The sequence below is a fragment of the Penaeus monodon genome, unplaced genomic scaffold (assembly GCF_015228065.2).
Source record: "Penaeus monodon isolate SGIC_2016 unplaced genomic scaffold, NSTDA_Pmon_1 PmonScaffold_4164, whole genome shotgun sequence".
NCBI lineage: Eukaryota > Metazoa > Arthropoda > Malacostraca > Decapoda > Penaeidae > Penaeus > Penaeus monodon.
The window spans coordinates 1-22,516 of record NW_023658961.1 but is presented as its reverse complement, the minus strand read 5'-3'; the positions used below and the strand labels follow the sequence as shown (position 1 = coordinate 22,516).

General features: G+C 34.9%; 1 long non-coding RNA gene and 1 pseudogene across 1 annotated transcript; one reads left to right on the top strand and one right to left on the bottom strand.

Moving 5' to 3' along the window:
• Positions 1 to 3,527: 3,527 nt before the first annotated feature.
• Positions 3,528 to 22,271, bottom strand: LOC119570849 (annotated as a pseudogene).
• On the top strand, positions 4,913 to 5,812 carry LOC119570851. The gene is made up of 3 exons (XR_005228476.1): positions 4,913 to 5,050; positions 5,321 to 5,482; positions 5,684 to 5,812. It is a non-coding gene; the product is annotated as an uncharacterized LOC119570851 (long non-coding RNA).
• Positions 22,272 to 22,516: the final 245 nt, after the last annotated feature.

Genomic DNA, 22,516 nt, shown 5'->3' with positions numbered 1-22,516 from the left:
TTTTTTAAGGCCCAGGGTTATGTTGGGAAAAAACAGTCCACCCTTCAGGGTCCCCTTGAGGGGTAAGGGCTAGGTAACAAATCAGGGGAATACCGTGCCCATGGCTCCCTCAGGCCGATCAGGACTGGCACAAAGTCAGCTTTTCATCCTTTCAGCACGGCTCTCACACCTTAGGAGGTGGATAGCAGAAGGGTTTGGTGAAGGGACAGAAACGAAAAGTGGGAAGGAAAAAAAGGCCATGCAAAATTAGTTGAGTCGAGGGCTGAGTCCCAAGGTTGGGGAGCTCCCCATCATTGGGTCCCAGTCTCCGCCTCCTAAGCCCCCCCACGACAACAACGGGCAAGGGATTGGGGGGGTGTTTGTTTATAAATAGTTGCACTAAGATGATATTCCTTTTCTTTTCCTTCTTTTTCACTGTGGAGAGCAAAGACTGACTGACGGATAATTTTGGATTTTTATTTGAGTGTAATTTATTCACTGGGCAGAGGTTTGGATAAAGTGTCACTGAAATAAATTTGCTGAAACACTGACTTTGTGCAGAAGGGAGCAGCTAATGAGATAACTAGTTATCATACAAAGTCATGAGTTCTTTGGGTGTAAAGAAGTCATGATATAATATTGATATACACACTTCATTTACGTTTTTTCATGTAAAGCATTATTTCTTACAGTAAAATTTTCTCAGTTATTCTTATGAGTGTTGACTTATACGAACAAATGAATGGTAAATAAAATACAACTAATGAAGAGAGAGCAGGGGGACAGGAAAAGATTTTTTATTTTATTTTTTTTTATTCAAGACATTTACAGTCTGTAACGTAAATATCAAGGTGATATTCCATACCTGTATTTACATGCTACTAAGAAGGTCAAAGCCTCCAGCAAAATAATGCTATACTTCATTTGCAGTTCCAAACAAACTGTGCAAATTATCATCATCCTATTTAAAAAGCTAAATCCAAATGACACCAAATTTGGAGTCCATATTGGTACTGATAAATATTATATAACTCTTGATAAGAAAAGGAAGGAAAGGAAGAGAGACAGTTTCTTAACACACCAGTGAAAAATCTACCACTTTAATACTAATAAAGAAAATATTGTGTTTGTGAAACCAAACTTTCTTACTTTCTATATTGTTTCCTGTTGCTTTCTGGTATTCACATCTAATTAATTATCTTGCAAGAATTTAATAATATTTACTCAAAGAACCAACTCTTCACTAACATAAACTCTATCACATTCTAATTATGCTACTCTGGAAAGTAACATATGCACATATAAAAAAATACTAACATTTTCCCCTATTACTGGTTCTAGACAGAGTCAATAATGGTAAGTAATGTAGGAAAATTTATAAATGGAGAAAAGATAGAAAGGGACAGCATTTATGATTATATATCTATCAGCACACAAATGTGTAATGTACACATTTTCATTACATGAAGATCTAAAAAGTTAAACACTTTCAATGGTACTTATTATTTTATTGATCACAGTCCATATACTATGACTAAAATTGCAATACTTAGGATGTTGATTATGCAAAATACATTAAAACAATATGGCTATCATACAAATTTCTTGATACAACTTTCCTTGTACCACTAGCCAATAATAATTAAATCAGAAATTTTCTTTTATTTTCTTCAGAATGTTTTTGGATAGTGATTTTCAAATATTCTATGGGGGTATGTAATCTGAGAGTCCTTCTTACACCCTTCCATACACAGTTTCTATACTGAAAACTGGCCCAATTTTCCAAGTAACTACATTAGAAGAATATTGGATCTCTGCCACTTTTCACATAAAAACCATGTACACAAACAACACACACACACACTTATGCATAAATATATATATTATATATAATTATATATAATATATATATAATATATATATATATATATATATATATATATATATATATATATATATATATATATATATTATATATATATATATATATTAGACACACACAAGCGCAGCACACGCACACACACACACACACACACGTCACACTACAGCATGCATGCACGCACTGCACCACGCACGCACGGCACTCACACAACACACACACACGTTCATAAATATATGTATATATAATATATATTTTATATTTGTACAGTATATATATTATATATGTATATATATATATATGTATTTATATGTATATATAATAATATAAAAGCATCACACATGAAACTACAATTAATATCATGCTGACCACGCGCTCAGAATGAACCTACCGTTAAAGAAGAGATTATATATATGTATATTATTGTATATATATATATATATATATATATATATATATATATAATATATATATATAGTATATATTGATACTTATTATCAACACAAAAACTATATCATGTGCTTTATAACAAACACAACCTCTTCCAAATTTAATAAAAAACTCACTAGCCAAAATCTACCTACAGTTTGAAAAAGACAAGAACAAGGTTGTCTTTTTAATAATTCATAAAACAGAAATATCCAACAAAATTATGAAGAGAAGCACTGCTCAGTAATTTAGCATTGGTTCTTTAAAAAAGTTTTATCATTAGTATATCTATTAATTTTAATTTGACGTTCTGGCATATTACAATAATTTTTGCTTATATACTCAAAATAAACAATTTTCCTTAAAAAAGAACCACTTGACAGACATGCACCTTTATTGCTTATATAATGGCAATGATCCTCCATATTGAAATATAATGAATTAAAATTGCATAGCAAACAGCCTCTTATGATTCATCAATTCAAATCAGTGCAAAGTCAAAGGTCAATTATCACAAATGCAGATCAAAAGTGCTGTGAAATTCTGTCTACAGAAAAATGTTGAAGCCAGACAGTGATTATTATGCATTACACAATGCAAATATGTACCTGCCCCATATTCCATGTTTTGAAAGATTTACATCTGTCCAAGCCAATAAAAATCAGGTCTTGGGTGTATCAGGAATGCTGAAGTCATACTTGTCTGCAGTATCATGTATAATATAGGGCAAACAAAAATAAAAAAGAAAGAAATTAATCACAAAAAATATTTCAACTGAAAAATCTACGTAAAAGGTGCACTCTACAGATTGCTACCAAGAGTTTTACGAAATATTTACGATACTGTTACCATACCTGTTTTCACAGTTATTCGAAGTGAATTACAAGACACCACCTGCTACAACACTTCTATAGCAACTGTCATCTAAAAACTTTTTGATGGCTACTCTAATATTGAGGGCAATATTGGAGCTAAAATGTTTGTAACATTCAAAACATTCAGTGTAACAAACCTGCATTTTGATTTATATATCTGAAATCCTGCACTGAAGTAATACAGACATGATCATAATCCGTTCCTAGTCCTTTTCCTGAGTAGTAGCTTCATGACATATAACACTCCAAAGCAGTTTGTACTGTTTCCATTCACATTCATCATAGAAAGAAACAAGCAAATCTGAAATACAGTACTTACTTTCCAAATGCTGCTGCTTGCAATATTGTAAATCACTTGCTTTTGTTATTGTCATACTCCTAGTTAACATGCATCATATATCAGACCTTGTAAACACCATGGCCATGCACCCCTGCACAAAAAATATCTCTTTTATGCCAAAAAAGAATACACAAGTTTCCTCCCTATTTTTTTCCCTAAATTAGAACAACAAAAAACAAACAAACTAACTAAATTCAATTCTACATTGATGGTCCCAAGAAGCATTACTGCCATAAAAAAAAAAACTATTAATACAACCATACAAGTGTGGCATAGCTCCTACAGCAACTACAATAAAAAAAAGTATTTTCACACCCTTGTAGGTGTCAGTTTTACATACTCTACTTTTAAATTTCACTTTTTTCTGTGATTCTAAAGACTTGAAAAATCACTCAAAAAAAAAACATAACAAACACTAATACTTAAACAGCATTTAAAAGGTTCAATGTAAAGTAATAAGAAAACTATAAACAACTTATCTATAAAATAACAATGCTGCCCAACACAGAGAACAGTACAGCTAAAGAAAGTTTCATATTAGCTAGCTAAGAAGAAGTCTGAATGTATAAAGTTCCATGGGCTGTAAGGACAAAGTGTATGACTTTGTCATGTCAACACCTTCATATAACATAGATAACGACATCTGGTGCACCTGCTCACTGAACATGTTGGGGAACACTTCTGACAAGCGAACCTGGAAAGTAAATTAGTCTTTTTCATTAACCAGGAAAATAAATTCAATTTTCATTATTCTCAAAACCATATTTTCTATTAACATAAATTAATAAATAATTTGTTCATAAAAAATGCAATGAAATATACACAGAACATAGTTCTGTTTTTAACTCGCCTTTGTAAGTTTTGTTTTTATCTGCTGTTTACTGTAGGTATTTAACAGTGTATCTCTCATAGGTACTCACATTGGTCACAAGGGTAATGTGGGTAGACTTGAATGATGGGAAATTAACTTAAGAGCTCACATTGAACAAGAGTTTCTGCTGAATTCTAATACTCTTTACGTTGCTATGATGTTAGTTCATATCTGAACTTCAATCTAGCTATTAGGTATTTATAAATGCTGAAGGTGATCTTCCAACATGATATTCCTCTGATTCTGAAAGAACGCCTTAACACTGTGTCCAGTTTTATCATCAATTGAAGGGGATAAGAAACACTACTTATTAGTAGTGCACTATCACATAACCATCAAATTTTATATCCTTCAACTCAGTGAATGCCACCTACCTTTCTAAGAATAGAGCACATTAAACAAATAATAAAAAGGCAAGTCTGTCCTAACCTTTCCTCCGTTTGTAGAGCATGAAAGTCCCTGGGATTTCAAACCGCAGTCAAAACCCAGACGATGCAGTGTGAGGGATGTGGTCTTGCCTGCAGGATGTTGCAATCTCTGAGCACCTGTAGTACTTGGAGGGTCTAACATGGTGCGCAAGTTGACCATATGGACATCACAAGGCAGTTCCCCACCAACAGTCCAAGATGAATGCATGGGACCCACCTATGGATGATGGAAAATGTTAGAGAAAAAACGTAGGTAAACTTTGCAAGTCATATTCTGATACATAAATAAATTTTCAAGCAAATCAAAATACAGTATTTCTTAGTTATACCAAACTTTAGTCAGAATTGGAAGTAAATCCTGTGAGACATTAGGTGTATATGTTACACTATGATATTATAATATCTATTCCTATCTTCAGTATGTAAACTCATTCTAATTATAATTTAGAAACTGGGAGAATCAAAAATACCTATAACATGAGCTCTTGATGACATAGCAAATGCACCTTATCCTGCCAGCACAAAAGGAAAACAATTGCTTCTCACCTTGGACACTGGTATCAAAGAGTAGACTGGATAAAGAAGGGTGTTGGTTGCTGCATGAGCCACAAGCGATGGGAAAGCTGCAGGACCATCATGAGCTGGACCAGATTCCTGCAGCAATATTGCTCTCATTAACTTGTAAGTGATTACACAAAGCAAGTCCTTTTGTAATGCTGAGGTACTGCCCTTTAAACTTTAATTAAATTTCACAGGAGCTATAGTCTCAGTCATATAAACTCATTCAGTCATTATATGCTTAATCTCTGTTTAAATATCAAATAGCTGCATGACTATCTACCAATCTATCAACATTCTAGTCGAACTTTTTGTTTGTTTCAGGCAACAAGTTATAATTCTAAAGGGTTTAGTAAACATAAAAACTGCAAACCTTGGTGGAGATCCTTGGCTCGACCAAAACACGGAAGTTATTGGAAGTGTGGAGATTGTCTAGGATACCCTGGCCAAGACCTCGGTTGTCATCCTGGTTTAGGCGGCGGTCCATCATGATCTAATTATTGATGGGTGGAAAAAAAAGAAAGAGAGAGAAATAAAATAATTGAAGTACATGCTTTAATATCCTGTATATGCTTTAATAATAATCTGTATGGGTCCTCCATAATTACAGAAAAATATCCTGGAAAAACTATAAAGCCTAGAATATATTGCACTTACCTCCAGCTGTCCACTTTGCAAGGAGGCGCCACCAAGAGGCTGAGCAGAGATGAGAGAGAGGCGGAAGTCTTTGTCTTGGATGAAAGCTTGAGATGGAATTGGGTAGTAGTTTGCTTGAAGGGGTAGCTTTGCGTACCTCACTCGCTTGATAATCTGGTAATGGGGAGAAATTATGTAAAATAAATCCTTAACCCATAACTGACGGGTAGCATTCATAGAGGCCAGGGCCTTGCTGCGGGGGCTTATATCGTCGCCCTAGCATGCGCGACCACTCATGCCAAATACCAGCATCCCATGCCGTTGTATTTTCAGTTTTAATTATTTTTTAAGTCTGTACTTGCCAAACTTCCTGATAAATCGAGACTGAAGGGTATTTTTGTAGTTATATAGACTCCATGGTTGATCATTATTCAGTCTATAGTCCGAATAAAATAAGCAGTGTGCGGCATCATGGAGTTGAAATCGTCGGTTTGTTGCATTTTTTTTGTTTGTTGCATGGTAAAAATGAGAAAGTGTTAAAACCGACTTAATCACACTTTCACTGGCAGAAAAATAATCTTTTGCCGTGATTGTAACAAAAAAAAACTCATGGCATGTCCATACATACTCTATGGCATGTGTGCACGTGCCCCGGCAGATGGTCCCGCCATGCCATGGCATGTGCGTACATGCCACCCGTCGGCAATGGGTTAACAGATGTAGCTATTACCAAAATATATATATACAGAGAAAGAGAGAAAGTGAGTGAGTGAGGGAGGTGTGTGAGTATGTGTCTATCTACTTGTTTGTATGCATTTGTAAATGTGTATGTGCATATCAATATTTTGTACAAGTCTGATATATATATATATATATATATATATATATATATTATATATATATATATATATATTATTAGATATATATATTAATATTTGTGTGTGTGTTGTGTGTGTGTGTGTGTGTGTGTGGTGTGTGTGTGTGTGTTTCTGGTGTGTGTGTGTGTGTGTGTGTGTGTGTGTGTGTGTGTGTGTGTGTGGTGTGTGTGTGTTTGTTGTGTGTGTTTGTGTGTGTGTGTGTCCATGTGTGTGTTCTCATTAGCTTTTGTCTGAGTTCACCCAAATGTTTGTATCATCCATGTGTGTCTGTGGGATCTATCGCATATGAATTTTTATCCAAGTACAATTGTACGTATATGTTGTATTTTTTTTTTTTTTTTTTCAAGTGCCCTGTCCTACAAGGATGCTGGCGATCATGGATTTCCATGATTTTCTTGGCAATTTAGAGTGGTGGTTTGCCGTTGCCTTCCGCCCAGTGTTTCTATCGAGTCACCATCTCTATTTCCCGACTGGCGGCTTTACCCGGATAGCGGCCAGGCAGGCAATCGAGGTGAAGTTCCTTGCCCAAGGGAACAACGTGACGGCCAGTGACTCGAACCCTCGAACTCAGATTGCCGTCGTGAAAGTCTTGTGTCCAATGCTCTAACCACATGGCCACCGTGGCCTATATATGTTTGTATACGTGTTCTTATACAATTAGAATTTAACAGTAGTACCAAATGTACATATTTGCCACTATAAACTTGGCATTTGTAATAACAGAAAATCAGAAGCACCAGACCATTGTTCCTCTGAGGTATAAGTGTAGATGGTATTTATAGACACCCACAGAAAGAAAGAAAAGAAAAGAAAAGAAAAGAAAAGAAAAGAAAAAAACATGGAGAGACACAAAATAACACACAGACTATACATAGGTACAATATGAGTCAACAATTAGAGAGTTTCCTCTGAATATTATATTTTTTCAATGTATAGAATATCCTAAAGTTACCAGTGTTACTTTGACTTTTCTGTAAAAGCTTATATAGTTTGTAAAGAGTTAGCATGCGCAAGTATTCCCATCTAGAAAGGCATGGAATTTCCTATACTCTCAGTCTAGGGGGTCAGAGATCATGGATCTTTAGTGGAAATGTGTGTGTGTATATCCACCTACAGGTGTATTTGTATCAATGTGTGTGTGTGTGTGTGTGTGTGTGTGTTGTGTGTGTGTGTGTGTGTGTGTGTGTGTGTGGTGTGTGTGTGTGTGTGTGTGTGTGTGTGTGTGTGTGTGTGTGTGTGTGTGTGTGTGTGTGTTTGTGTTCAACTGCATGATTGTTTGCTCAAGTGTGTCTGCATATACCTGTGAATATATGTGAAAACAAAATCATAGCCATGCAAATGAAACTGTATGTTTTATGACTTAGACTAACCTGGAATCCATTCAAATCTGTGTAAAAAAATATTGTCATTCTTTATTCCTGTGTTTAGCCTCATGGCAAACTCGAAATTGTGCTCTGCAGTGATGTCAACATGATTACTGATGTCAAGTCCAATGCCATCAACACCTGAGCACAAAAAAAAAAAAAAAATATATATATATATATAATATACATTTACATATTATATTTGTTGTTGGTGATTAGGTAATAAAATATGATTCAATTAAAAGAAATACATTATTAAAACATGGAGACATTAAGACACATGGATAAATAAACACCACAAAGAAAAAGAAACAACTGAATACCTGGGGAATTCTTGATCTTGACAACATGATGGACATTTTTCAACTGCATGGACACAGTTGACATAAGAGGTCCCTTGACGAGCATAACGCCAGCCTGCCTATGTCAACTGGCACTGCCTCCTTGTCTGGCAGGAACAAGTATGCACCACTAGTCTCCCGATTATTCCTAGGAAAATCACAGAATGATTAATATGAGACTGCTATTATTATTATTATATTATTACTACAACTATAATCTACAATAATTAAAAAAGAAAAGCTAAATCTTGGGGGAATTTTATATTGTATTTATTTCTAGACCCTGCATATCCATATTACTGGGCATGTATTTCAGTATCAACAAGTTAAGGTTGTTGTCAAATAATCATACTTGACTCCATATTTAACAAATTCCAAAGAGACTGGAATTGTCTGCCCTTGTCTTGTCACAGCCTGGAGTAAGCCATTACTGCTAAATGTAGCTTCGACTTGATCTGTCTGCACTGAAAATGGGTTGGTGTCCTTTTCCTCAATTACATTGAAGACACTTGGTACTGTAGGTGCTACGTGTGTCGCACAATCACATCAGAGAACATGACCATCCTGTCAATTCAATATTTATAAATTACTTTTCAGAAATTTTATTTTTTGCCATCTTATATATAGACACATACTTCAGATACATAATAGATGACAGCTGTACCTTTGATTAAAAAATAGGAGAGATACAGGAGATGATGTGCAAGAGTTGAGAGGCGTGAGATGCTAAATAAGAAGAGATAAGAAACAAAAGGAAGAGAAGAGACTCAGTTAACATACTTGGGTGTTAACAGTTCCTGGTTCTCTGCTTTAATGGTGTATGTCATAAGTGACAGAGCTGGTACATCAACCAAGAAAGTGATGTAACATTGTCTGCGATCTATCTGATTTAGAAAGACAGGATCCACTGACATGGCACCATTTTCTCTTGCTATCAATTATCTGAAAAGTAATTTATATGGTACTTATCAATTTCACGCTTAGCAATCCCATGGGGGGAAAAAAATGTGAATCAAGAAAAAGAAGACTGATAAATCCTATATCAAAGATTGTTTTTCCCAAAGTGAAACTTCACATACTCACAAAAGAAAAGTTGCATAATGACCAAAGGGTGATAAAAATTCAGCTGCTTACATAACTATGATCACAGCTATCCTATCTCTTTACAAAAGGTTTTAACTGGCTTCCCAGCTTACTTCCACATATGGGCTTGATGTTCTAATTGTGAAGAGCTCCTGACGGCGCTGTGCCAGTGGGTGTAGATGACTATTGGCACCGATGAACCATCTCTTAGGCCACAATCATGTGCGATGCTAACTTGTTGTGCTCCAGGACTTTTCCCTAATTCATAGTAAACTGATCGCATTGGCATTATAACTCCGCTGAAAATAATGCAAAGAATAGTGGATATTCAGTACCAAACCAGTGTAAATACTGTGTATTTCTTATTCCATACATTTATTTATGCGTTTGTTTATTAATCTAGTCCCTACTTTTGTGTTTGTCGTCTGCATGTGTGTGTGTGTGTGTGTGTGTGTGTGTTGTGTGTGTGTGTGTGTGTGTGTGTGTGTGTGTGTGTGTGTGTGTGTGTGTGTGTGTGTGTGTGTGTGTGTGTGTAGTGTGTGTGTGTGTAGTGTGTGTGTGGTGTGTGTGTGAGTTTGTGTGTTGTGTGTGTGTGGTTGTGTGTGTGTGTGTGTGTGTTTGTGTGTGTGTGTTTGTGTATATGTGTTTATGTGTTGTATGATGTGTGTGTGTGTGTGTGTGTGTGTGTGTGTGTGTGTGTGTGTGTGTGTGTGTGTGAGTGTGTGTGGTGTGTGTGTGTGTGGTTGTGTGTGTGTGTGTGGTGTGTGTGTGTGTGTGTGAGTGAGTGGTGTGTGTGTGTGGTGTGTGTGTGAGTGTGGTGTGTGTGTGTTGTGTGTGTGTGTGTGTGTGTGTGTGTGTGTGTGTGTGTGTGTGTGTGGTGTGTGTGGTGGTGTGTGGTGTGTGAGTAGTGTGTTGTGTGTGGTGTGTGTGTGTGTTGTGTGTGGTGTGTGTGTGTGTGTGTGTTTTGTGTGTGTGTGTGTGTGCTATGTGGTGTGTGTGTGTGTGTGTTTGTGTATGTGTGAAGTGTGTGGATGTTGTCTTATGTGTGTAGAATAGATGTAGTGTAAAGATGTGTGTGTGGTGTGTAATGTGGTGCTACGCTGTGTTTATGTAGTGTGTGGTCGCTGCGCGTGTGTGTGGCGTGTGTTTGTTTGTTGTAGGTGTACGTTGATCATAATTATAAATATAGCTTATAACAAAGTCTAATTAGTTTAACTGTTCAAGAAGGTAATGGTGCTGTGATGCACAGCTGGCATTGTGATATTCCACATGCTAAAATATAAAAAGTTAGTGTAACAAAAGCAATGCTGGTGAAACTCATGGACATTCCATTATTTATATATAGCTTACAAAAACAAATCATGATGTACATGGATTCAATTTCCTGAAATCACAAGAATATGAGTTCATACTATTTCATGCTGACATTGTTTTTCACATCTGATTCGAGATCATATAGATACGAGTCTATTCTGCTAACAGAAAAAAAATGTATACCAAATGCTGTTTTGAAGACTCACATGATGTACTCACTCTTTGCATAATCCACAACAACATGCTTTAAGCAGTTCCATAATGCCTCATGATGCTGGAAAAATGCCAAATTCTGCGAGCCACCAACAAACGAGCACAGGAGGTTTGTAACTCAGCATTGGTGGTTTTATTGCATCTGACTTCCGAGCATGAGGAGTACAAGATCTCAGCACCTCTGAAAAGAAAGAAAAAAATTGTTACCACTCTTTAGAATCATTAATACAGAATTTCTTTTTTTGATTAGATACAATGGAGGCAATGTCAGAAAAGCAAACATATACTACTAACTGTCTTTAGTTCCTTGGGAATAGCATAATGATGTAAATCTGTTGAATCACAGAGAGAAAAAATAGCAACTCACCCCAAGCCCTGGTGTTCCATGTTCACTGTCACATTTTTATTCTAATCTGACTCTTAATACTCGTGCTGAAGTATGTCTGGATTTTTAAAACTTAATATACAATATACTTTCCATTGAATTTGGGTATGCTGCTTAATCAATCCTTAGTTAACAAATTAACTTTTTGATTACAGTTACAAAGTATCACTGTGTCAATGGGCTATTTCCCACAGCCAGATCTTAGCAGCACACTAGTTATTGTTTTTTAGCCAGAACCTTGGCCTTGGGTCAACCTACTGATTTAGAGCAAGCCTAGGGAGAGTATTTCTATTCAAGTTATAAATCATCAAATATATCTGAGCAAATTAATTATCGTTTGAAAGCAGATAAAAAAACTTTTCAGTATATCAATGCCTTAAAAAAGGAAAGAATAGGATCAAACATCAATGAAAAAGCAGAAAAACAATAAAAATATCACAGAAGACTAACAGAACATAAAATCTTGAAAAAATGGTAAAGCAGGGCTTGATACCATAATGATAAAAATGACTTCACCCTATTTCATATTCTACATGACACTTGCATTTACAAAATTTAAGAGAACAAAATGTTAAGAAATCAATATGTGCCTATTTTTAAAATTTAGCCATTCATTAACCATATTCAGTAAAATGAGGATGATTAGCAATAAAATAATTGAAAAAAGAAAAGGACAGATGGCACAAAACATTATTGTGATCCTAGGTTCATGATGAGAGAAACAGAATCAGGCTCCATTATATATTTCATCACAGCCATATTAAAACCTGATACACTCACCTTAAGTATCCTTCCAGTATGCGATCCAAACTTTATGGAATGGTCGTGTAGTATAATAACCACTCCAATAATGATCATCCCTGTCAGCATACGTAAAGAAGTCTCCTGATAAGGTTGGGAAGACCCCCTGTTCCTCTCCTGCTGGTGAATCAGTCTCCTCATGCAGGGCACGGAAATAGTCCGCAAGAGTGCCGAATTGAGCCTGGAAATTTGTCAAGCTTCAAATCATGCATTCACTGTCATTTAGAATTTAACAGCAAATTAATTCAAAGTAAACAACTGACTGAATGAGAAAGGTTATATGCAAGCACACATGTTGACATAACTTTCCAATTATCCAATATATAAAGACAGACAACTATATATTTGGAATATTTTAATCCTTAAATTGAACATGTAAATCCTCTCTGGAATTCATGTAATCAACAGCTTCTGGTAATTGGTGTACTGGTTATCCCACTCCTCGGCACGTACATATCGGAAATCATCACCAAGAGGGACCAAGAGGACATTGCTGCGGAAGAGCTGTGCTTTCTTCCGGTACTGGGCTAGGAGAAGCTCGGCCCTTGAATGGATCCCGATTCTTTGAGATCATGTCAAGATTATTATTATTATTTATATATATATATATATATATATATATATATATATATATATATAATATATATATATATATATATATATATATATATATATATATTTTTTTTTTTTTTTTTTTTTTTTTTTTTTTTCTGATTTACATGGTGCTAACTGCCAATTTCATGAATAAAAAATAAAGAGAGAGAGAGAGAGAGAAGAGAGATGAGAGAGAGTTTTTGGGGAGAATGGAGGAGAGTAGAGAGAGACTGAGAGCGAGAGAGAGAGAGAAAGAGAGAGAGAGAGAGAGAGAGAGAGAGAGAGAGAGAGAGAGAGAGAGAGAAAAGAGAGAGAGAGAGAGAGAGAGAGAGAGAGAAGTGAGAGTGTGAGGTGTGTGAGTGTGTGAGTGAGTGATTAGTGAGTGTGTGAGTGAGTGTGTGAGTGTAGTGGATGTGATGAGTGAGTGTGTGTGTGTGTGGTGTGTGTGGTGTGTGTGTGTGTGTGTGTGTGTGTGTGTGTGTAAGTGGAATAGAAAGATAATGAGAACAAAAGAGAAGGAGAAAGAAGTGAAATAAAAAGAAAGAGTAGGAAAAGAATGAGAGAGAATGAGGAGAAAATTAGAGAAAGAAGAGAAAGGAAAAAAAAAAGAGGAGAATGTAAGAAAGATAAAAAAGAGAAGGAGAAAATAAGTGAAAGTAGAAGAAAGAAAGAAATAGAGCTTGATTCTAACCTTGATTTCACATTGTAACTGGTAATAGGCTGTGGAGGAACTCTCCATGGCAAGTAACGCCAGATCCCGACATTCGCAGAAAATCAAACTGACAGCAAATCTTTGGGTCAGGGCCACAAGTATGGGGTATGTCGTAGCTGTAGAAGGGCATCATGTGGCAAAACATATCTGAGGATGAACCTGTGTCTGAAAAAGATAATTATATGTAAGACTGATGAGCCAAAAACTTTCTTAAATAAAAAGAATATAAAGAATATTAATAAACAAAACTTTTCAAACCAAGTCCAGTCTTTTCCATAACACTGAATGTGACTATAACATACTTAAAGGAATCCTTACCCCAGATCTGTCGCCATTTAAACTCTAGCTCTTTTCTCTTGCCAAGTGTTTCTTCACGGAGTAATGCACAACGTTGGATAAGCATATTCTCCAGGCCCATGCGTTTCAGCAAGTAGGCCATGGTGGGAGTCATCCCAAATGGATCTATGGCCCAGCCATTGCTACAAAACAAAATCACAAGAATATCATTAATCAACATATGGGTAACAAAAAACATCTCATTTTAAGAGATAATATACAAAAATCTTACAATATAAAAAAACAATCTTTATAAATGATTTAAATGAGGAATAAATCCTAAAAGCCTGGACACCTACTTTGGCTTGATTCCAAGGTTAAGTCTAACCCACTCATGCCCTTCAACCATCTGTTTCCAACATAGCAAAATAATGGGTATTTGCCTCATCATTCATCACCCATCCACCAGTAACTATTTCCAGCTGACCACGATCGGCTAGGCTGCAAAGAAAAAACAGCAACAATAAATAATCAAATACACTTAAATAAAAAAAAAATATATACTTAAGTATTAAAATTATGTGAGACAAGAAGTTAAAAGTACCTTACCTATAGAACTATTTCATGGCCAATGTATCTCCAGTTATTTCATACAATAAAACAAAATAAAAACCTATAGAAGGGATTCTACTGCCCAAGCCTTCACACATACACACATGACTTCACAATATATTACAAATAACAACTCATATGCTATTCTAAGTCTAAATACCTCACCTTCTTACAACAATCCTTGACGCTCTCAGGCTGCTGATCCCACCACATGGAGAGGTAGGACATTTCAGCCCAAATAAATTTGCGTCGCTGATCCTGTGGTAACCTCTGCACCATATGATCAAGTATATGTCTTGTTTGATCACTGAAGTACTGCTCTACAGTTTTGATCCAACCTTGATTTGAGATAATATTTTATAATATTAATACTTATTTTGTGTGTACATATCCAAATGCAAAGAAACAGAAATACTCAATTAAGTATTTGTGAAAATAAATACATAGATAAACATCATAAAGAGAAACAAAGGTAGAAACAAGGAAAATATATATATATATATATATTATATTATAATATATAATAATAATATATATATATTAATATATATATTATATATATATATATATATATCAAATATACAAAAAATTTGATGAAAAAGGGAGTCGTACAGGCGCCCTCAAGGAAGCAATACTCTACCCGTTTTTACTCAAGAATTCTACATACATTGATGCCTAATTGTATGATCAAATGATGAGCAACTCACAAATATGGCACTTTTGGCACCTTATATAATTGCAACGCTTGTTGGAACTAATAAAGGCCAGAACACATCAGATGCAACATGTTGTTTCTCAACCAGTCTAAGTTCCATGAGAAAATTCCTTTATACTTCAAATGTATATCTGCATGATTTTTTTTTGGCTTTGTATGATCTATTTATAGTTATACTTGACCTCACTCTTAGTTTAGATATATTAAACATGGCAATATTTCAATACTTTTCTTTTGAAATTAGTCATTGCTATGTGAAGCAAATTTAATGGACATATAACTAAGAGCAGACATTTACTGTGGTTTCCAACATTACAGAATTCTGCTCATATTGTAAATAATCTCTCTACATGAAACTAAATAGAAATTTGAAAATCCACTCTACTGAAAAATTTCCAAACTATATATGGTTTCTGTTTTTTTTTTTTCACACAGCTGAAAATGTACATATAATTTTTTTTGGAAGGTTCTTTTCAGTTTTTAATTGTTATTAATATCTTAATGACATTATAAAAATCATAGAGTCAATAACAATTCTAACAGATCATTCACTGGATTGGACATGACCATCACACCATGAAAAAATTTGGCTGAAGGATGGGTGATGGGAATACACTATCATGGGAAAGTGATGGAATGACTTGCCATGGGTGTAAAAGTTCTTGGAGGAAAAAAAGACTCAGTAGGCATTTGGTACTGGCTCGTTTATTATTTCCAAGGGAAAAGAGTGTGGAATGTACCATCCACGAGCCATGGCTAGAAGAGTGCCAACTGCAGGGAGGACAACTATTTTCATACTCAGGATCCTATTCCTGCTCACTGTGACTGGCAGTGCAAGTTTGGTTTACAGAAATCAAATAATACAAAAAATATTGAAAAATGACCAAATAAGAAATGTTACTTATTTTAATAATGCACAGAGTAATAGACAACCTAGAGATCTGATATGAGTGTGCAAGGAAAACTGTCAATTACCCATATGATACAGTATATTTAATAACAAATATGGACTTGAAAGAAGAAAAAAACGCTTAAGTAGAAAATGAGATAATAACATTGCAAAGGGCAGGCAAGGAGTCTCAATACTGCATACGAGTGTTTGTGTGGGCCAGGTCTATAAGCCACACTCAAGTAAACTTCCTACCCATATTTTGGGCCATGTGTGGCAGTGAGGCACCTGGGTCAAGCCAGCCAAAAGCAGGCAGTCCCTTTCAACCTTGAAAACAAAGCCCACTTCTTTTTAGCTACTTAAAATGTGGTTTAGAAATATATGTTGCATTGGTTTCCAAAATTAACCTTCTAGAGATGGCACAGCTCAGTGGTAGAGCACTGACTTTGCAATCACAAGGTCCTGGGTTTGCACCTTGTTGCCCCTCTCAGTTGCCTCAGCTGTGAGTGGGTACTAGGATGCTGACTTCAGCATGCTGGGGTCAAAGTCTGAGGAGAAAGGAACTGGCCACCCTTCAGCATATCCCTGCTTAGTGTTACTCTATGAACTTGTCCCCAATGTCTACTTAGACCTGGGACCAACTTTGTTAATATCAATAGCTCATTTTAACTCTTACACTCAGATCATTCTGTGCCAATTCACAGTGCATAATGTGGTGGAGTGTTAAAAATACCATCATACCTCTTTGAATGAGCTCATCTAAAATATTTGTGAAGACATGAAAAAACAGTCCTTTAAATGCTAAGTAATTGTGAGCACAAAGCCATTTAAAAAGTTATTCACATACCTAAGAAAAAAGGACCAGTAAGAAAAAAATTGATTTGAGGTGTCCGGAGGTACAGGGGCAGCATGACCACATCCTTGTTTTTGAGTAAATTGTATTTAAAATTTTACATGTGATGTTCTCACTTTTCTCTGTCCCTGTGAAGTTACTGTTAGTGCTAATTTTATTTGGTTGGCCCTGCTGTATAATATGAGGGAGGGAGGGGGGAGAGAGAGAGAGAGAGAGAGAGAGAGAGAGAGGAGCAGAGGAGAGAGAGAGAGAGAGAGAGATAGAGAGAGAGAGAGAGACGAGAGAGAGAGAGAGAGAGAGAGGAGAGAGAAGAAGAAAAAAAGAAAGAAAAAAAAAGATATTATATATATATATTATATATATATATATATCATATCTATATATATATATATATTATATATAATATATATTAATATATATAGATATATATATTATATATATTTCAACACCATAATAATCTCAAATGTTACAGATATTTAGAGTTAAATTAAATACCTATTATATGTATATATATATATATATATTATATATATATATATATAATATATATATATATATATATATATATATATATAATATATATTATATATAATATATAAATAGGTATGTTAATTAACTGCTAAAATATCTGTATTCCAATTGAGATTAGTTATGGATTGGATTTCTGATATCTATATTATTTTTTGGTCTATGTTATTCTCACTAAATTATGTATAAATCATTTAATTTTAAATCAAAATGTTGATTTTTCATAAATTTTTTAAAATAAACCATTTGCAAAGTTCTACTGCACAGTATCATCCCCCCCCATTTATTTGCATAATTGTTACAAAGATGATCATCTATTAATTGCAATGAACACTTACACAGCACTACATGACATTAAGGAATTCTTGTTACTACATGATGATATTGTTCAACTCATTCTCTTGTTATAAAGTAAGAAAAGCTTGCACGTTATTTGGGAGTCAGAGAAAATGAGTTTTGCCTACCTGCCTGGTATATCTAACTAAAAATGTATATTGGATAATGTCAACCCTTTACTTCCAGACACCTCATATGATGACTGAATATCAAAACATATTCAAGATAATTTTAGATTATGTTTGGGAAATTCCACACAATCACTGGGAAGGTGTGGGGGGGGGGGGGGAGATGAAGGGATCTCCCAGTGCTCACCGAACAATGAGTTTGGGTGCATGTACAGTCAGCTACTTGAGGAAAAAAAAAACAAGAAGCATAGGAAACATAAAACTACACTGCTCTCTAATGCTCTTGGAGGTGGTATAAAGATTTTTTAGATAATAAGGCTAAAAGAAAGGTTTTAGGTTTACTTTTGAGGGGCTATTTCTCCTCAACTACTGCAGCCATGGCCAAACAAGCACAAAACTGCTTAGTGTTCACAACTTTTGAGAGGCTCAACCACACATGACACAAAGCACCAAACCCAGGTTGTAGACACTTGGTAGAGTAAAAATACAAAAAAATGCCCCATCCATTATATCATTCTTATTATATATTCATTAAAAACTTAAATTTTTTAACTATTATCATATGTCAAAGAATCTTCTTAAGATTTTTTATATTTCAAAATTCAATTGGTCGAAAATCACATGGCAAAGTACCACTAACAAAGAAAAGAGAATAAACCTTAAAATAATTAAAAGGGTGATTTTAGAAATTGTGTGAGATGCTTTTTAGCATTTCCAGTATGGTAAGTATTGGCTTTATGAAAAGTTTATTCTAAACAAAATGAACATTACAAACCTGGATCATTGTGAGAGTGTGGAATAACAAAGACTTTAGTTTCTTATCAGGTGTCCATTGTGATTCGTCATACTGGATGTTCCCACCCTTGTTTCCAAGGCGCACCATCAGGGTTGTCGAATTTCAGAATGTTGTAGACATCTTCCATCTGCAATAAGGTGAAAACTTTTTTTGTTTAACAAGACAAAAATGTTAGGAAGGAATAAAAATCAAAAGAATCTCTCTATACAAATAAAAAATAAATGCATTTGACTTAAGATATGCATGACTTAGTTACCATACCTGAATATCAACAGGTGATGCAGCTGCTTGCCAAATATACAGTCATCTGGGCAATTTTGGAAAAGGGTTTTATTGATGTATAACAACAGGGGGCATTTCTTTTGGGAACTTCCTCCCCTTTATATCATTCACATTCATTGCATTAAGACTATTCCTAAAGACAGGGAAGTATTAAAAAAAATTTCTTGCCAATACATGGACCATTTTCAATCCCTTTTTTTGTACCATATGTAAATACTTTGTTATATCAATGAGAGGATTATTATTATGTATTCTAGTAGAAATAACACGGGTTTTTTTTATAAAGAATTTCCGAAGACATGAGGTTTGACTGTCTTTCACAGAGTGAAAAAGTGACAAATGAATGCATGATTTGAAAAAAATATATTATTTAACTTTCACAGCTACTGATATTTTTTAAAATGTATTATTTATATTTCTCTTAAAAAAAGGAAAGTGGAAGGAGTATCTCCTGACCATTATCATTCTGAATGTAATGAGACTAGTCCCAACTTTATCCATAAAAAATGAAGATCTCCTCCCTACAATTTATCCCATATGACTACCCCCACCCCCACCACACAACACAAGAGTTAAAGAAAGTGCTTTTTTTTTCTGGGATGACAAAATCGTGATGGATTACAAATGAGTATACCTACAGACAACATGGTAGGATACAGAGGAGACAAAGAAAAAAGGCAAGATCACGGTGGCTTGAGCATGTGCAAAGGTGATACAGACTCTATCGGGAAGAATGATGCTGAAGATGGAGCCACTAGGCAGGAGAAGAGTAATACCAAAGGAGGTTTAGGGATATGGTAAGGGAAGACATGCAGGTGGATGGGCAAAAGACCACAATACTATTCTGGATACTGTACCTTGCAAATTTGTTTGGTAAACTAATAGAATCACTTGGTCCTAGAAGACCATTTGCCTTGATGTTGGCACTGCCCAATTGTCGAACCAAATTTTTAATCTCTTGGATGGTGTGATGTTTTGATTGTATTTTCATTTCCAGTCTTGCAGGCGAGATTCGAGAGAGCGCATTTCCAAAAGGAAAATAGCACACATGATAAGTAAACTTAAAAAAATATTACATGCAAAATTTTTCAAAATTTAATATAAGACTTTAAAATTCCCTAGAATCATTTTAAACACTGTACACACATGGACATGGTAATTTTTAAAATGGATGCATTTGACCAGGAAACTTTGTCTTCACTTAGTATGCACAGCATGATAGGGGTGAAACTCAGGAGCACTGAATTGACTTAGGCTGTGGGCGGCACTTTCCACAATCTTTTTCCTTTGTTTGTGGCATTACTATTCATGCCCAAATTTTTCTCATACCAATCCTACATCTTTCACCCTTTACAAGAACACCATCTTTAATTTGTCATATTTAGTGCGTCCTACTGTAAAGATGAACCCTCTAATGATTCCCATACCTTTGCATCTCCTGGAGGATGGTTTCTGGTGGTAAGCTTAAGACCTGGTAGAGAGCACAAGTGTTGCAAGGCTCACTGCACCACCAAACACCAAGGAAGATGCTCGCAGACGCATCCTGAAACAAAAATGTTGCATTTTAAATCCTCTAGTAAGCAGGTCCAAAAACATTTCGTAAATTCTAAAATACATGGACGTCCACTGTTTTCCTTTACTAATAATATTTACAAGATAACTCACAAGCTATCAATTACTTGGCCTACCTGATCATACATGATCATACATATTATCATTACGTTCTATTTTCTATGTCATCATTCTTATAATAATATAAACTATAATAACAAGTTTTAAAACCCTAAAATTTCCTTCCCTAAAGCAAGGAATGGGGTAAATAGTTGAGGTTGGGTAGGCCTAGGATTTGGCATCTTAACTATATGTGCTTCTGGAGCCATCTATGTTCAAACAAAACTAATAAAACAAAACCATGGTGGAATGTGCACATACACAGGCAATCCTGGTATCAATAAGAATAAACACTTTAAATTTGTACTTCATTTGATTGAATTTTTTTTAAAATTTATTAGCTCAAGTGTACAGAACCCTTAATATCATTTTTCCATTTTTAATCTTGCATACTATTCCCCTACAATGAATGAGAACTAAAAGATGCAGTTCAAGGGTTCCTTTTACCTTGAAGTCCTTGTTTCTCTAGCAAATGGAACACTATTAATTGTGACAAAGATCATAAGGCCTGCTTGAAAAAAATCTAACATCTTTTTATAGGAGTGCAAAGCACATGAAAGGTTAATGGACTAACTACTGGATATTAATTGAATTTATAAACAAAGTAGATGAATTAAAAAGATGGATAGTGTGTTTAAAAAAAATTATACCAGGTATTGCTTTTCCTTATTACTTACCGGTACAGCATTTCCTATTTTTTCCATAAAATTAGATTTACACCTGAAAATATAGGTAATTAGTGATAAATGTGCTCTACAGTATATTCAAAGAAAAAAAAAAAAAATCAGATGAAAGATACAATACCTTTAGAAGTAAATAAAGATAAAAACAATGTATAGCTTATTTGGAGGATAGGGTCAAATGAGATTAAGGAGCTAAGTGGAATTGCAAAGTATTGTTGTAAGCAAGTTTGATTCACAATGAATGCTCACAAAGGAGCCTTTTCAAAATGCTTTGCAACTTCTTTTACAGTCCTGTCTTATTTCTGTACAAGTGTGTGCATAATTGTCATCTTGGGATGTGCAATTTTTTCAACTTACACATTTTTCAATCTGGTGTTAAGATAAACCTAAAACAAATTATAGCATTATAGTATCAGTCATGCCTAAATCAGAAAAGTCATCTACTTGTTTCAATAAAGAAGGCAAAACAAATCTAAAGCAAACCAAAAGCTAATCATCTCAAAACGTATGCAAAGTAGTGCTAATGTATGCATACCACAAAGACCACAAATGCAATGCATACGTATCATGCATGGCAAAATTACTTGCATTTCGTAAAGTAATACACACTGAATAAAATATCCACAGCAAAGATAACAAAACAAAAACAAATGCACCAAACCTAGGACCAAACTATCAAGAAATATACTAATATTGAGAAGGGAACGCCATATTATACCTCTCAATGTACAAACTACACTTCTAACCACACTTTTAATGACACATCACACTCTAACCCTCCACTAATCCTACCTGACTTATGAATTAGTGACACCAAAATATCTTTCACACAGAAAAACATAATCGGGGAAAATGCCAGCCTCTGCTCCTTCCTCCAACCAAAACATCACAGCTGGGACTTGACACTTGGAGTCCCATTTCCCCGGGTGATGTTGGGAGGTATTTTGGGATGCGTTTTTTCCCTTTGTTGCTTTTAATTTTATTCTTTTTAAATTTAAAAAGAAATTTTTTTTGTGGGTTTATTTTGGTTTTGATTTACTTTTTATTTTTTGGATTTTTAACTTTTC